This window comes from Lycium barbarum, chromosome 6 (assembly GCF_019175385.1).
Source record: "Lycium barbarum isolate Lr01 chromosome 6, ASM1917538v2, whole genome shotgun sequence".
Lineage (NCBI taxonomy): Eukaryota > Viridiplantae > Streptophyta > Magnoliopsida > Solanales > Solanaceae > Lycium > Lycium barbarum.
Window position 1 is genome coordinate 133610328 of NC_083342.1, and position 16160 is coordinate 133626487.

General features: G+C 35.5%; 2 non-coding genes across 2 annotated transcripts; both read right to left on the reverse strand.

Annotated features, from left to right (window-relative positions):
* Nucleotides 1-14897: 14897 nt before the first annotated feature.
* Nucleotides 14898-14980, reverse strand: LOC132601043 (small nucleolar RNA U30). Its single transcript, XR_009567490.1, has one exon. It is a non-coding gene; the product is annotated as a small nucleolar RNA U30 (small nucleolar RNA).
* Nucleotides 14981-15202: 222 nt separating this feature from the next.
* On the reverse strand, nt 15203-15286 carry LOC132601041 (small nucleolar RNA U30). Its single transcript, XR_009567488.1, has one exon. It is a non-coding gene; the product is annotated as a small nucleolar RNA U30 (small nucleolar RNA).
* Between the last annotated feature and the right edge of the window lie 874 nt (nt 15287-16160).

A 16160-nucleotide genomic window follows, 5' to 3' on the forward strand; every position in this document is an offset into this window, starting at 1 on the left:
ATGAAATACTACACACATAAATATTCAATACATAGCAAGAGTAGAAGAAATGGGTAAAGAATTTCTCATTGGTGTCTCCAAATCTTCTCTTCCAAGGTGTTGGTGATGAACCCTAGCCTCCAAGAACTTGTGTGTTATGCCAAAGATATGTTTAGAAAACCCTAGTTTTCTTTTTATAGGAACTGGAATGGAAGCAATCGTCAAAACCCAAGTTCTGGTCGAACTGGGCAGAAATTCCTTCTACGCGAACGCGCCATGTTTCTGCGCGAATGCGTGGAATCACGCTCTTCATGAAGCGCGGTCGCGTGTCTTTCCTGGGCGAACGCGTGGACTTAATAACGCGCGTGTGCGCGAACGCGTGGATTGCCTGCGCGAACGCGCAGAGTAATTTTCCACGAAAGTTTCCAGAATGTCCAATTGTTTCCAGTTTTGCAGCTTTTTTGCTTGTTTTCCACACTTTGGCTCTAGGGACCCCGTATTACCTGAAACATACTAAAAAACACGTAAAATAACATAGACTTTCTTAAAAACAAGTAAAACTTATAGCCGAAAAGCGTCGATTTTGGCGTAAAATCACGCCACATCACCTGGCTACTAAACTCCTTATTAAAAGAAATCAAGGACAGTGTGATCTATTCCAAAACTTCAAAGGAATTGTGGGATAGTTTACAAAGTAGATTTGGTAAATCAAATGGGGCTAAACTTTACCATCTACAAAAGGAACTAAGCAGTTTGGTACAAGGAAATGCAGACATCTCAAGCTACTTTACTAATCTCAAAAGATTGTGGGATGAATTAGACTCTCTAAATTCTGATATAGTGTGCACCTGTTACTGCACATGTGAAGGAAAAGGAAAACTAACCAAATCTATGGAGGACCAGAGGCTGATTCAATTTTTAATGGGGTTGAATGATGTTTATGCACATGCTAGAGGGAATATTTTAATGATAAACCCTTTACCTAGCATGGATCATGCTTATTCCTTACTACTCCAGGATGAAAACCAAAGAGAGATCTATGCTAATACCCATGTGTTCTCAGATTCCACTTCTTTCATGGTCACAAATCAGCGAAAGAACAATTACAAACCTGGAAATACATACAGATCAGGTAACCCATCCTACAAAGGAGGAAATAATTTTCAAAGATTTGGGAATACTGGAAATCATCCTCAAAGGTTTGGAAACAGTCAGTCTAGACCTAAGGTGAGGAAGAGCAAATTCAATCCTAATGTGAGTTGTACTCATTGCTTAAGGATAGGGCATGTGATTGATGATTGTCATAAACTACATGGGTACCCTGAGGATTTTGAGTTCACCAAAGGAAAAAATTATCAAACTCCCATTAAGGGAAATGCAGCACTTGGGTGTGATGACTTATAGGAACAAAAGGGAACACATCAGACCACAGATGCAAATCTATCTTTCCAACATCTCAGCAAGGAACAGAGATCAGAAATTGCTCACATGTTTCAACAGATGCAAATGCAAATGGGACAATCAAACTCACAAATAGGGCAATCAAGTTCTACTGCCCCTGATCCTCATGCTATAGCAGGTACAATCCTTAAGTATTCAGGAGTTTGTCTATCAGTTTTTAATTCCAACACTTGGATCATTGATTCGGGTGCATCAGAGCACATGTGCTTTGATTCCACCTATTTTTCTAGTTTAACTCCTCTACCTGTCCCACTAAGTATTAGTCTACCAAATTCTTTTAAGTTGATTGTTACTCATGTAGGAAGTGTTCCAATCTTGCCTAATCTCATTTTAAAAAATGTTCTTCATGTTCCTTCTTTTAAGTATAATCTGCTTTTTGTCAACAGATTATGTCAACAAATCAATTGCAACATTTTATTCACTCCTAGTGCATGTATTTTGCAAGACCTTTTTCTGAGGAAAATATAAGCTTTTGGTAATGTCAAAGAAGGATTGTACTTACTGCATCCTTCAATTTCTAAGTCAGATATTTGCTCTAAAGAAAATGTAGTCTCAGTTTCAAAAGGAAGTGATTCTCAGTTTGTTTCCAATTCAGTTTCCTTTCCTGTTCTTGCTAATGTTATTTAAGATGTAAGCCTTTGGCACATCAGACTTGGGCATTTGCCACTATCAGCAATGAAATATTTGAGTTTTATTAAGTCTTCCTCTTTCACTGATTGTGTATGTGATGTTTGTCCTAAATCCAGACAAACTAGGACACCTTTTCCTATTAGTACAATCAAAACTAAAGGATTATTTGATCTCATTCACATTGACACTTGGAGACCTTACAAACAAGCTACTTATAATGAATATAAGTATTTCCTCACTATTGTAGATGACTTTAGTAGGTGCACTTGGACATTCTTACTTAGCACTAAGTGCAATGCTTTTCCAGTTTTGAAAAGTTATCTTGCCATGATAGAAAGGCAGTTCAACAAGAAAGTGAAATGCATTAGATCAGACAATGCACTAGAATTGGGATCAGGTTCACAAGAGGCAGCATACCTAACTGAACAGAGTATCCTACACCAAAGAAGTTGTGTTGCTACCCCACAACAAAATGGGGTTGTGGAAAGGAAGCATAGACACCTTTTGGAAATTGCTAGGGCATTATTTTTTCAATCAAAAGTCCATATATCCTACTGGGGAGAGTGTATACTTACAGCTACACACCTAATCAATATGCTGCCTTCAAGAGTTTTGAAAGGAAAAACCCCACATGAAATGTTGTTTAACAGAAAGCCTTCTTATCAATCTCTAAGGACTTTTGGTTACTTGTGTTATGCTTCCACACTATCTCAAGGAAGAGGAAAATTTGAACCTAGAGCAATAGAGTGTGTATTTTTGGGCTATCCTCAAAATCAAAAAGGGTACAAGGTTTTGGACTTAAAAACTAAGAGAGTTTTTGTTTCTAGGGATGTTCATTTTCATGAGGATAGATTTCCCTTTGCTTCTTCTACTTCTTATTCTTCCACCAGTAATCTGTTTTCTTCATCTTCTCCATACTTAGAAGATTCTTTCAACACCCCACACAACATTGTTTCCTCAAATCTTCCACCATCCAAATCATCTCTTTTACCTACACCTAATTCACTCTCACCTCCTAGTTCACCCTCACCATTTCCTACACCTAATTCACCAAGTTTGGGTCTTCCTGATATTCCCAATTCATCTATTTTACACCCACCTAACCATCCCAATCCCAATCTTACCACAAACTCAGGAAGAATTGTACATAGGCCTAGCTATTTGGATGATTTTGTTTGCAACAATGTGTTTTTCACTAATCTTACCACTTCTTGTTTTGCTTCTCCTCCTCTTCTTCCTAGTCACTCACTCTCCACCTTAACTGTCTCTAACCAACAGTTTCTAAACTCCTTATCTTCATTATCTGAGCCAAAAAATTATTTAAAAGCTGCTGCTCATCCTGGATGGAAAGCAGCCGTGGACAAGGAAATTGAAGCTCTTCAACTAAACCACACTTGGGATGTAGTTGATTTGCCATCAGGAAAGAAGGCATTACCATGCAAATGGGTTTACAAAGTGAAGCAAAATTCAGATGGTTCTGTTGAAAGGCTTAAAGCACGATTAGTGGTCAGGGGGGACATCCAAAAACATGGTGTTGATTACAACGAAAAATTTTCACCAGTGGTGAAAATGACCACAATCCGATGTTTGTTGGCAGTTGCTATTAAAAAAGGATGGCATGTTTCACAATTGGATGTGAACAATGCCTTTTTACATGGGAACTTAGAAGAAGAGGTCTTTATGAAGTTTCCATCAGGTCTCATTCCACCTACACCTAACCATGTTTGCCTTCTAAGAAGGTCATTGTATAGTTTAAAGCAAGCTTCCCGGCAATGGTATGCTCGGCTTGCTGGGGCTTTGAGTTACAAAGGATATTCTGCCTCTTTAAACGATTACTCTTTATTTTTTAAGAAGAATAGTGCTCAAATCTCAATATTAGCAGTCTATGTCGACAACATTCTACTCACAGGTGATGACATTCAAGAAATTGCTGCTATTACAAGTTTTCTTCATTAAGAATTCAAAATCAAAAATCTTGGTGGCATACGATACTTCCTAGGTATGGAAATTATCAGAGAAAACAAAGGCTTTATCATGAGTCAAACGAAATTCACCTTAGACTTGCTGACCGAATTTGATTGCACCCATCTCCCAAAGGTGTCGTCTCCTCTTGATCCTAGCATCAAATTACAAGCAGATGGTGATTTCCCCATGGACGATCCTACAATTTATCGACATCTCATTGGAAAATTAAATTACCTCACTCATACACGTCCAGATCTAGCTTTTCCAGTGCTCAAACTTAGCCAATTTTTGCAAAGGCCTTGCATTTCTCATTTTTCTGCTGCCCTTCGAGTTCTCCGGTACCTTCAACTTGAACCCGGGCAAGGTATCTTGCTCTCTTCTAACCCCTCTCTATCTCTACTCGCCTTTTGTGATGTCGATTGGGCGTCTTGCCCAGATTTTCGGCGATCCGTAACTGGTTTTTACATCACCCTTGGCGGATCTCCTATCTCTTGGAAATCGAAGAAGCAAGCTTCGATTTCGCTTTCCTCCGCCGAAACGGAATATCGCTCAATGCGCAAGGTCACCGCAGAACTTACTTGGCTTGTGCGACTGCTCACAGATCTCTCCATTTCGCCATTTTTACCAGTACCAGTTTACTCCGACAGTCAAGCTGCGATTCATATCGCACGTAACCCCGTTTTTCATGAAAGAACGAAGCACGTGGAGCTTGACTGCCACTTTGTAAGGCAACAATACCTTTCTGGTTTAATTTCTTTGTCATTTGTTCCATCGGAAAAACAGATCGCAGATCTCTTTACAAAACCCCTAACTGGGATTTCTCATCGGAATATTTTATCCAAGTTGGGGGTTCTTTCTCTCCCCTCCAACTTGAGGGGGGATATTGAAGGAAAGGATGTTGATTTTGCATCAACAACATCTGCCATGGATATGTCGATTAACGCAAGGAAGAAAGAGAAGAAAGAGACAATAAAAATAAAGAAGCAGATGACCAAGAAAAAGGCAAAGTAAAAGTGACCAGCAAAGTAAAAGTAACCAAGAAAGAGGCAAAGTAAAAGTGTTTTGTTCAGACAAATTTACTTTGACTGAAAATGACAACAATCAACACAGACACGTGGAAGCATCTTGACCCTCCAACTCAATATTGATGGATGAAATATCAAACGTTGGATTAATACTACAGCTGTTTATTTTGGACAGTTCTGGACAGCTTTACACAAATGATGAGCACAAATGGAATATTAGTTGGCTACACATTTTGATATGTTAGATAAATAGAAATAGGACAACATAAATGGAATATGAGTTGGCTACCATTTTCAGTTGTTTCTTTATTTTATTTGGATGTACAGTTTTGTATAAAATAGGAGAAATACCTAATGAATAAAACACAGAAAATTTCATCAATCTTTTCAAATTCTTTCGCAAAATCTAGACAAAAGAAAGTTGATTTGTGCACTTACGTTGGATTATTTGATTGCCTCCGCCCATTAGAGTGCAGTGAACTGTCATCACATTCTTGGTTGCTTCCACTGCCAATGCATGATGTTTGCCTGTTTCTACTTCCAGGGCTTGGACTAGTGATCATATCAATTCCTGTAGACGGGCTTGCAATAGGACCCCGACTTGGTGACCTACTTTTCGGGGGTAACTTCAAGTAATTTGGTGTAGTTTCATCAATTGTAGCCTCAGCCAACTGTGGAGATATGAAGGATTCAAACTGTTGTAGAACTCTTTATACAATGGTGTCTGCAGTGTCTTTATTTCAAGAGCCTAATGTAGAAATAAAACAACCACGGTAAACGCAAAGCTAGAAATATGTCATAACACCTCTTCATAGAGAGATGTCAAGCAGCATGAGAAGTGGGTACCTTTTCGTCCAGCAAGGCTCTGATTTTAGACTCAGTAAGCTGATCCTCATCTTCGGATATGGGAGGACCCCAAAAAACTGCTGAATTGTTATTAGGAGAGGCTAAACTCCCAGCACCTAAGCCACTTTCTTGATTGTAAACTAAATCCCTATTCCCTTGTCGCGATTGAGTAGTTGTGTCATGATCATAGTTCCAATCATTAGAGGGCTCAGCAATGGGATTGAAACTCTACTTAACATGACGATATAGAAGAAATCAACTCAAGTGGAATGTATATAATTATTGCAATAAAGCAGCAGCACAAGATGCTTAATACCTTATCGAAGTCATTCACCGTCTTAACAGTGCTACACGTTGTTCCTCCACCCAAGAGAAAGTTATCAGTATCATCAATCTGACACATGTCATCATCACTATTGTTTCCTCTCCACATATTTCTAGCCTCCAACAAGTTATCAGTATTCTCTATTGAGATATTCAAGGTACCCATGTTGCAGATGTCTACTGAACCAGCACTGATTGTCATTCCATCAACATGATATTAGACATAGTTGCTGAATAGTACATATAATCAATAGAGAAATGCATAATCCATGTTTTCCATTGGATGCAACCAAAAGCTATTTCACAAGTAGAAATACACAGGTTTCGAATTTCAAGTTCAAAATCTACAGGATTTCTTCATCACACTCTTCAATGCGTTTCATGTTTTGTTGATTAAGTTACCATTTCATATCCTTAATATCAAACGAATATAGAACAATGGAAGAAATAGTTCTATATTATAATGCTGGATTAATCGATAACACAACAATCATTAATCAACTACATGTTGAAAATATTACTCCCTCCAATTGAGTAATATTTTCAACTCTATATGTTGTTATGTCGATGTCTACCATGAACATCAAACCACACTGTGCTTTGATTTATTGTGCTATTATTCAACTTCGCAAAGAGTCAGATAAGTGTTGACTACATACTTTTGTAAACATTTTAGCAGTAAGTCTTTTGCTTAAGCAGACACATGTTCAGGGATCGGGGAATGAGCTTTTGTCTTCCCAATATAGAAGAGTGCAGAAACGCTCCATGTATCAGCAAAGCTGAAATTCATATACAAGCCATACATTAACAAGAAACAAGAATTAAGATTCTTTAAAATTAGAAGGAAAAAAAAAACCTTAAAAACAAATTGTTATTCTTGAAAATTAGAAGGAAAAAAACCCTAAAAAAGAACCTTATCTCAACATGAAGAATATTAATGTTTTTGTTCTGGTCTTCATCTTTCTCAGGAGCAGGAGCATCAGCATCAGGCGCAACTTTCTCTTTTATTATTCTTACCCATTTAACAGTGGCTTCACGCAGATGAAGCTCTGTTTCTCTGTATTTCTTTTCAAAAACTTCAACAGTATTTTCGATTATTTTTTTCTTTTCAACCATAGAAGCCATGAACAACTCTCCGTGTTCTTGAAGATTAGACGATCGACTTTCTCCTTTTCCTTTTCTTATTGCAATGTGTTTCTTCGTTATTTCGCATTTCACCACAAGTTTTTGCAACGGTACATTCATGATGATGAGTATTTGATTCTAATTGCAACTAGAGTTATTGGTAATGTGATACTAATCGAAGACGGTATTTATCGGTGTTTGGTCAGTTTGGAAATTTTTGAAGTTGGAGTTGGAAGTAGGATTGTGTTTTAACTTTAAAAAGTTGCATTATGACCAAAACCTCAAATCTCTACTCTCTACTATATTAGAAGTGGCAGATGGAGGAGACGAACACACAGGGGTATAAAGGTAAAAATAAAAAAAATCCAAGGCCAATTTTGTAATTACGTTTTTCATTCCTTTATTATTTTTTCAAAAATCACTCAGAAGCTTGCACTTGCTTCTATTTAACTCTTCTGCTTCCTCATCTCTTTCGTATTTCATATACAGAAATATAGTTCTAATCAAAAATATCACTACTGAATTCCCAAAATCAACGGAACTCCATTGAAAATTTTCCTTCCGTGTTCAACATATTCCTCTGTCTTCTCGGAATTTCATCTCATCGTATTAGTGGTTTTCCCGTAAGTTCCTCTCTCCACTCTTCTTAATTTTGGTATGAATATATGAAACTAAGTACAGATGTTGTTCTGATAGATTATTGTAGGATTCTGTTTTATTTGTTGGGGATATTATTTCATTACTTTTGATGGGTATATGATAAGTTTGGTGGTTCGGCAGTTTATTGTGGTATTTTGTACTTGTGTGTTCGTAATTTAGCTGGGTTTACTCATGGAGGTCGAGTGTACGACCGAGGGTATTTCCGCAAATATTGATTGTTTTAGGGGGGAAATGATATCCGCCCTTTTCCCTTATATTGAGCCATTGTTTGGTAAATCAGAAGCCCACTTCGAGCCACAGAAGTAATTGATCATGCTTCATAGTTCACAATGTCTCAAAATTTGCAAAAGAATAGTATGTATGTTTATAAGGAAAAAGAATATCTCCCCAAAGAATAGTATATATGTTTATAAGGAAAAAGAATATCTCCATCATAATCCAAATATATATAACACATACATAAAAATAGCGTTGCCCTTTTAGTTTTTTGTACTTGTTGTCTGTTACTTCACATAATAACATTAATAGTTAGAGTAGTAAGGATTGATTCAAGTTACTAAGATGTTAGTCATGTATTTTAAATACATTACCGTGGATGTTGTTGTAAAAAATCTATTTAATAATATGAAGATGTGAGTAATTTAATTCGAAGTTCTAAACTATTTCTCTTAAAAAGTGATAGATAGTTTTTCAGATAGTTTTTCATTTCTTTTTATATAAATTTTGCACTTCTTGTCACAATCTTCAACCATAACAGCAATATCAACAACCAAAATTATCTATTATAGATGCCACATCCAACGTAACTTTATCAAACTGATTATCAAGCTAAGCCATGAACAAGTAAAATGAAATGAACATAATCTTACAAGCTAGACTCTAGCACTCGCAAGCTATTATGTACATCTTGATGAATTTGCACACCAGACCACTTTAGTGACTTTCATAATCCTTTTTATCACCAAATGAGAAAATAGGTGCATCAGCTGCCATTGCCTGGAAATCACTCACTCCTCCAACGATATTGGACACGTCAACTTAGATGTAGCTTGACTGAGGCATCTATTTTGGGCTCGCTGTGTGCGGAGCTTGTGTCTCCCAGTGACACTTGCTTTGTCTTATTTAATTCTAAGCCATTCTTCAGGACGATTGACTATTTCTTCTTCGAATGACTTTTATAATCCTCACGTTTTATATTATATGGCGATATTTCATTGCATATGTGATTAAAGAAAGAAAGGACCTTAGAACTTGTAGGTATAATGAGATTTAAAAACGGAAAAGGGCCAAATATACACTTGTACTATCGGAAAAGCGCCAAATATGCCCCTCGTTATACTTTGTGTCCAAATATATCCCTGCCGTTATATTTTAGGTCTAAATATACCCCTGTTGTTATACTTTGACCACATATATACCTTTCATTTAATGGAGGGACACGTGTCAGTATTCTATTTGTCTGTTGTAAATTATCGTCTAATTAATTAAAATTTAACCCCTAATCCCGTATCCAATTAAAAACCCATACCCATACCGGAAAATTTGGGTCAAGCTTCGAAAAGCTTCTTCCATGACTGCCTCTTTTAATCCTGTTATCACTTTGAAAGGTCTTGCAACTTTTTCTGCTGGAAATTACTGTTTTCTGAGTCTATGCCTTTGAAGAATATGCCCCTCGTTATACTTTGTGTTCACATATGCCCCTGCCGTTGTACTCGAAAACAAAGAGAAAAGCTTTCAATTACAAATATGCCCCTTGTTTCTTTAAAAAATTTAAATATATTGTATCATTATATATACTTAAAAGGGAAGACCGACATACATATAAAATGAAATATAAAGAGTATACTACATGAAAATGAAATATCACTACTGAATTTCCAAAATCAACGGAACTCCATTGAAAATTTTCCTCCCGTGTTCAACATACTCCTGTCTTCTCGGAATTCCATCTCATCGTATTAGTGGTTTTCCCATAAGTTCCTCCGTCCACTCTTCTTAATTTTGGTATGAATATATGAACCCAAGTACATATGTTGTTCTGATAGATTATTGTAGGATTCTGTTTTCTTTATTGGATATATTATTCCACTACTTTTGATGGGTATATGATAGGTTTGGTGGTTCGGTAGTTTATTGTGGTATTTTGTACTTGTGTGTTCGTAATTTAGTTGGGTTTACTCATGGGGGTCGAATGTACGACCGAGGGTATTTCCGCAAATATTGATTGTTTTTAGGGGGAAAAGGATGTCCGTCCTTTTCCCTTATATTGAGCCATTGTTTGGTAAATCATAAGCACACTGTTCATCCTCATTTTCTTCTTCTTCTTCTCGGTTTTACAAGTTTTTTCTTTCTTTTTTCCAAATTTCTGAATCAGGTTTCCAATTTGAGCCTTTTTAAAGATAATTTTAGATTCCCTTCATGTCCTCCACTTAGAGCCACAGATGTAACTGATCATGCTTCATAGTTCACAAAGTCTCAAAATTTGCAATCGATAGTCTGATTTGCTGTTTGTTGTATTTTTAATAAGTAATTAATGGGAAAAGTTGTCGCTATAATTTACCCATTTGTGTCCTTTCTATTTCAGTTTTCCCTTTTGTATACAGGGTTATTTATGTTCATTTCTATGAACTTGGATTCAAATATATTAACGCCCCAGTGACTCAATTTATGAATTTTAATAAGGCTTCAATCTTAAAATTGAAGTTGAAATGCTAGATTTATCAACTAATGCGTCCATTTCGGGAAATTCATTAAAATTAGTCTGTCCATCTAAAACTATTGTATATTGGAGAATTTGTTTCTTAATTCAAATTTTGATGTAATGGGCTGAATGTGGAGGGTAGAATGGGATCATAGGAATTAGGGCTGACGTTTTACAAGTTTTTAAATTTCTAAGCACAAACCAGTATCAAAAATTCGTATCTTCGCAGGTTTAAGATCCAGAACTTGGAAATACGCATGGTTGGTGACAGACTGGATACGAAGGAATATGCTACAAGCCTGTCATTCTTTTAATTACTTCCTCCCAAGATAAAACGGATATACATGTCGCAGGAATAGCGGTACCTCAAACGCCTACGACTTCGACGAACTCAAATTAGATAACGAACCATGCACAGACTCGATAGTTTTATTTCAGGAAAAAAAGAATGCGGAATTTGCAATGCAGAAAAAATTTCCAGTAGTCGAAAAATGAGGCATTGCCTCAGTTTATATAGCCGCGAAACATACATGTTCAAAACAGGTTTGGTGAAAAAAATAAGAACGTTGGGATTTATTCCGCGAAATTTAATTTATTACCAATTAATATTTTTCGGCGGAAATAAAAAATAATTTCAGAAAATGAAGATTGAAGTTAAATAAATTTGGTCCAAAAAGATTATTAATCAGATCATTTGACCAAACCCAAATCCAAAGCCGAGCCGAGCGACGACGGCAGCGCGAGCGGAGTCCCTCTTCTCAACCCTTTAAGACCTAGAAGAAGCGTTTTCTAATATAAGCAAATAACTTTCTCTTTCTACCACCAATGTGGTACAAAACTCCTTTTCAAAGAAACTTTGCTTTAAACTTCATTTTTCTTCCATTGTGTTTTTCCCCTCCATTTTTCATTTACACCAACTTAGCTAGCTTCAATCATTAATTAGCTTTAACAATATTTTCATGTTTTTCTTAATATTAATAAATTCAAATAATTTCTTTTAGTCACAAAAAAATAAGTGCATCAATCATCAAATGAAAAATAAAAAAAGAAGAATAAAGAGGAGGAAACGAAGAAAACAAATCTTTTTAAAATGGTAGATGGAATATAGAAAATTACATTATCTCTCATGCCCTTTTCATATATATATATTTATGGGGTAGGGGGATGATTTTGAAAGAAAGAGAAAGTAAAAAGTGAATATGCATTAATGGTACTAACTCCTAAAATTAAGTATTATTGATATTTTAGGAACGTAAAAAAATTATATTTTTGTAATTAAAAAGTTAAAATTTTGAATAAATTTTATTTATATAATTTTTTTTAAAGTAGTTGTAATCTTTTAAATGAGATCTGAAAAAGTTGTATTCTTGTGACTTTCCGAGGATATACATGACGGTTGTGCCATGGAATGTTCATAGAGCCCGTTTGGATTGACTTATAAGTTGCTTATAAGTTACTTATAAGCTGTTTTCAGCTTTTTTGAGTGTTTAACTGGTCAGCTTAAAGTCATTTTGTGCTTAAAATAAGCTCAAAAAATAATTTGGCCCATTTGACTTAGCTTATCTAAAGCCGCTTATAATAAGCCAAAAAAAAAAAATTAGACTACTCCAACTTATTTTTTTTAGCTTATAAGCTGTTTTCAGCTTATAGGCTAAAACAGCTTATAGACATAAGCCCATCCAAACAGGCTCATAGTCTGAAGCCCAATAAACTCCTAGTGGGCGAAGAACGGAAAAATGGAGCCCAAATTAGGCTTGTGCAAGGACTAATAGGTATTGGATTTTGTAAATCTTATTTGATTTGGTTTCCTAGTTGATATTGGTCTGGGTCGCCCCAAAAAGCTATTAGAAATATTTTGTATATGCCCTTACTATTTCTGGTATCTATAAGCATCCCTCTAGTAATTTCTCTCATCTGACCTCTTAAAAAAGGAAAATTAACCACCAGATTGGTATCTTTTTTGTTAATATTAACCAGTAATGTGTGTGGTCTTGGCATTGGATTTGTGTCCCTATTAATTTATAGAACTCAATAATTATTCTAATGCCTCTAGTACTCTACTACTTAATTTTGTTTTGATTTGCATGGGCAATCTTGTCTGCTAAGAAATTACTCTTAATTTCAGAGGAACAATGAATATGAACTGCGCCAAAGTCATGAGAATAGATAAGGAGGAGAATAATTACCCATGCCAGCACAGCTTCCAGATGAAACATTTTTTAGCATATTGAGCTACTTGCCACTTTCGTCTTTGTTCAGATTCAGATGTGTTTGCAAACTTTGGAATCCCTTATTTCTTCACCCTCGTCTCCCATTCCGATTTTAATTTGGATAATGTGGTGGAAAGTGAAAATTCCGATTAAATAATTCACTATGTATGGATCCGTATTCGTTGTCTAGTCCCTATGGGTATTGGAATTATTCTTAATCACAAACTTATGTATACTTATTTTATTTGCATGTTTCAGAAGTGCAATATTTGCTGCTAATTAAGAAAATTACTGATACAAATTATTAATCTGAGAAGAGGAACAATATGCGGCAAAGTCATGAGAATACATGTGGAGAATAATCAAAAGTCACCAATAATAAGGAGCAACCACCCGCAGCTGTGTTCATGAAGATGATCAGGAGTCACTCGTCTATGAAATTCTCGCTCTTGGAATTGGGAGTGATCAAACTACTTATTGCTGGCGAGCTGTTAAAGTACCTGACTTATTGAAAGATGACGGAAAGAGGAAGGGAATTCAGGTTTTCTTTAGAACGCGAGTTCCTTATTGCATTTTGCTTGTTGAAAGGGATGGAATTGATGTTTTGGATATGGTTGATGAGACCTACATCGGTCGTACTACTTTCCCTAGACGTGGTTTCTTCACTAATCTCATGGATTGGAATGGCTGGCTCTCGTTCGCTCAACTACTAAAAGATGAACTCCATGTCTTGGCATAAAACAATTACAGAAAGTTGAAATAGGATTAAATAATGCGGATCATCGAGCTGAAATTCTTGAAACCGGATACAGGACAAATCTTTCTGCTCGTATGACTTTAACACGGGAAAGTTAAACTACTTCTCTATTGCCAACGCTCATCGATTCTTCTGAAGAGGTCACGCATGTGATTGTGCAGATGATGTTCTACAGGTGTGGGGTTTTTTATAATCATTAAGAAAACTTTTATTTTGAGATGGTTTAACAATCACAGAAAAACCATATGATACTTCATGTGCTATTGTCAATCAATAGAGCAACAAATGCCTCCTCATGTTGCAAGAGCTGCAGCATGTTATTAAATGACATGTCTGCAGTCAGTCTTTTAGTGTATTAATCTTCATTAGTGACGGCACAGTTATTTCTGAAACAAATACCTAATATGGCTTTATGAGCATATGTTTTTGAGCAAAGTTCCTCCCTTGGACTTCCACCTTACATTAGAAAAATGAACCGTTTGCTTACTCGACAAAGAAAACTAAATCCGCGTAGCTGCATAACCTCAATTGAAGCCACTTTCTATTGGTTTGGTATGAAAATCCTATGATGGTAAGTTTTTACTAACAAGAAAACAATGATACAACCTCTTTTGGTTGAGCAAAAATTATAATTCTGTAACACAAATTTTGTTAGCACAACCAAACAATGGGACCTATGAGAATTGACACACTCATTCATATCGCATTTTGGAAGACATTTATTCGTCTGATCATTGAGTGTAATTTCCTGCATTATATACGGACACACTTTCCGATAAGAACAGTTCAGATGACTCCTGAAACTAATTATTTGATGAAACCATAATCCTATACTTCCTCCGTCACAAATTATTTTCAAAATGAAAAGAAAGACTTATTAAAACTTGTGGTTAGAATAAGTTAAGAAATATTTATGTGGCTAAAAATCATACATTAAGAGTAAAATAGAAAGTTCAAAATCAAATTGTTACGAAATATAGAAAAGATTCAATCGGGACGGGGGAGTATCAAATTCTTGAAAAATCCCCCATTGAAATCAGACTTGCGAAAGTAAAAAGGAAAAGATTAGACATTTTAACGAATATTTACCTAAAAATCAAACATTTCATGCTTCACATGAATAAATTAAGTAATAACGTTATCTATCTACAAACCCATAAATTAAAATCTCAGTAAAACAAAAATTCAAACTAGTCACATAAAAAGGAGAAGGTGCTCAGTGGATTAAGAGTGGATAGTGAGTTTATCCTCATATATCATCAGATTAACGAGATTAATCAACAACCTCATCATCACACCTTCATTTTTTAATATAAAATTAGGGGGGGGGGGGGGGGGGGAATGAAAGACTAGATTAAAAGTTAAGTAAGAGATATCACAGTCCACAGAAAACAGGGAGAAATAAATTAAAAGTTGTAACCAATACTACTTAAGCAAAAAAATCATGCTTTATATTAATAAATTAACTTAGAAATGCAATATCAAACAACATCATTATCTAAAAAATCAAACAAGAGGAGCTCAGTGGATTTAGAATGGATAGAAAGATTTTCCTCAGAAATAATCAGATTAACGAGATTAATTCAATAACATCATCATTGCACCTCTTTCATAATCAAAAATTATGAAAAATACATAAAGACGAGAAAGAGACAATGAAACCCTAAATTGAAAGTTTAAAGAGAGAGCGCCGAAACAGAGTCACTAATATAGTCAGATTAGGGTTTTCTCCTAAAATTTATAGAAGATGGCGAGTGTTAATTGACACAATTGCCCTCTCTGTATCTTCTTCATTCGGTAAGGCCTCAATAGTATGGGCTTTTGCTGTAAATATATCATTCAAAGAGCCCATTGTCTGTTTGGATTGCAACAAGAAGTTGAATTAGGAAATTTTACGCGTTATAGCCACTTCTAATACATAATTAGTGGTAATAACTACCTTTTATTTTAATTACTAATAATAACTAAATGTTTTTCTAATTTAACTATTATAGCAAGCTACACAGTAACTTTCAATTACCATTTCACAAATACACCTAAAAATTAGCACTCCACAATCCCATATTCCCTTTTAATGGGTAACAATATTAATCACTTAATATAGAGAAAAGGTCATAAATAGTCTCTTATCTATGGAAGTAGGTCTAAAATGGTCCCTTAACTATACACTTATTGGTTTTAGTCCTTTAACTATCCAAAAACTTATCAAATTTGGTCTCCGTCTATTTTTTTTATCCAAACAGCGTACAAACTCATAAACCTTCGTGAGATTAATCATTAAACCATTCCTCAGACCAATATTTCTCTCTCCCTGCTTCTTTTTCATCAAGTTCCTCATGTTTAAAAAAAAAAAAAAAGTATTCTGGCACTGGTGTCGCTCTCGAGTCTCTAAAATTCAAAAAGACAAACTCAGGCATAAAATTTCTGTAACCATTCTTCTCAAACACTACTAAAAAACTGGTAAAAACCGTCGGAAA